This window comes from Oratosquilla oratoria, chromosome 8 (genome assembly GCF_046742065.1).
Source record: "Oratosquilla oratoria isolate Oo_2021 chromosome 8, ASM4674206v1, whole genome shotgun sequence".
NCBI classification, from domain to species: domain Eukaryota; kingdom Metazoa; phylum Arthropoda; class Malacostraca; order Stomatopoda; family Squillidae; genus Oratosquilla; species Oratosquilla oratoria.
In genome coordinates, this window is record NC_134784.1 from 30,262,138 (window position 1) to 30,264,637 (window position 2,500).

The 2,500-nt window shown below is 42.4% G+C and overlaps 1 protein-coding gene across 1 annotated transcript in view; it reads right to left on the minus strand.

The window, feature by feature from the left end:
* Window positions 1-2,500, minus strand: part of LOC143027333 (FERM domain-containing protein 6-like) — a 113,083-nt gene that overhangs the window by 11,994 nt on the left and 98,589 nt on the right. The gene's annotated exons all lie outside the window — the stretch shown is intronic.

The window sequence follows — 2,500 nt, forward strand, 5'->3', positions numbered from 1 at the left end:
CACACACACACACACACACACACACACACACACACACACACAGAGAGAGAGAGAGAGAGAGAGAGAGAGAGAGAGAGAGAGAGAGAGAGAGAGAGAGAGAGAGAGAGAGAGAGAGAGAGAGAGAGAGAGAGAGAGAGAGAGACTTGATTGTGGAGTTCATATCATTGAGAGGAGGGAAGTGAAAAAATAGGTTTCTATATAAATTTCTAAATTCCTGAAATAGTTCAGAAGACAATATTACTCGATGGGAATCCCTATAAGAATCTAAAATAAGATATGATGATTAATTGGAGAATAAGAGACGGGGGCCCACGAGTGTATATACCTTTCTTTGAATTATAATTCGGTAAACAGAATTAGGTAATACACACACACAGGGCTGCGCACACACATACGCACGCACACACACACACACACACACACACACACACACACACACACACACACACACACACACACACACACACACACACACACACACACACACACACACACACACACGTCTACAGGTATGCTCTTGCCATATACTGGTCTCTCAATAAAACAAGTTGACCAACACACAAATGACATTCCATTGGTTCCCGAGTTCCCTCCCTCCCTCCCTCCCTCCCTCCATCACCCTCCTCACCCATGTCATCTCCCCCACTCTTTCCTATCTCTCGCCTTCCCCTAGCTACCCCCTCCTCTTCCTCCCCCTCCTCCTCCTCCTCGTCTTCCTCCTCCTCCTCTTCATCTTCGATCCATATATCTTTTTTCCTCTTTCTTCATCGCATCCATCCCTATTCTCATTCCTCTGTATTTCTCTTCTTCTTCCTTTCTCTACTTCCTCGCCTCCCCTTCCTTCCCTCCCTCCTTCTCTCCCTCCCTCCTCTCCGTCCTCCCTTCCTTCCTTCTCTCCTCCTTGGTCTTCCTCCTCCTCCCCCCCTTCCCCGCCCCAAAACACTCGCTCACTCACTACAGAATTTAACTCGGACCGGTGGAGGAAGAAGAGGAGAAGAAGGAGGAGGAGGAGGAGGCCGTGGGTTGGTCGGTAGGTCGTCCAGGGCTTCACCTTTTGCCTGATACACACACACACACACACACACACACACACACACACACACACACACACACACACACACACACACACACACACACACACACACACACACACACACACACACACACACACACACACACACACACACACACACACACACACACACACACACACACACACACACACACACACACACACACACATACACACACACACACATACACACACACACATACATACACACACACATACACACACACACACACACACACACACACACACACACACACACACACACACACACACACACACATACACACACATGCGTTAGGGATTTCTCCGTGACTTAGCTATACGTGACAATTACACGTATATAATGTTATACCTATCGGCATTTATGACACGTTCAAATGGCTCAATTTCGAATATATATATATATATTATATAATATATATATATATATGAATATATATATGTATATACATATGTATGTATATATATATATATTTTTTTTTCGGGGGTCGGAATAAAATTTGACCCCCATATCCCCTTTCCCCACACCAAAAAGACATCCTGAATGTTCATTTCTGGTCAAAAGATTGATCAGTAAATTTCTGTTTTTCAACGTTGAGGTTTTGCTCCATGTTAATGGGATATGGGTCATCCCTATAAGGAAAAGAAAATGAGAGAAAAAAAGAAAGAAGGAAAAAAGAACAACTAAAACAATAACGCAAAAAAATGAATTATAGAATCCAAAAATGAAAACTGAAAAAAGAAAAGAAAAAAATCGGAGTCGTCTAAAAAAAAAAAAAAACGTTACCTTTATGACGTCATGTCGTTGTAGATTTAACTCTTATTTATTCTATTATATTTCTAAGTTTCTTGATCTTCCTGAGATAATTTCAGAGCTAAATACAATCGTATCTGATATTTAGCAGTTTTCAGGAATAGCTAAAAGAGGAACAGAGAGAGAGAGAGAGAGAGAGAGAGAGAGAGAGAGAGAGAGAGAGAGAGAGAGAGCACACAAATGCTCCCCCAAAACATATTAACAAAAACAAATGCCAGTTTTCTATCCACACTCGTATGCAAACCGTTACTGTCACCCTTGGGCAAAGACATGTATGTGTGATTTGGATTACCCAGAGGTCGGACCACATATGAACAAGGAGCTCTCCTACGTTAGGGGAATGACTGTCGGTCACGAGCCAAGCACGTGGTCCAATATTTCTAGGTCACATAGATACACACACACACACACACACACACACACACACACACACACACACACACACACACACACACACACACACACACACACACACACGTTTATACAATATTTATAGTAAATACAGTAAGCAGCATAATTCATGCATAGTATATGCTCTCACAACAACAAAGAAACATACAGAACACAGCATAAATGTCAGAGCACGTTAACAGCCATGATTGAAAAAAAACATA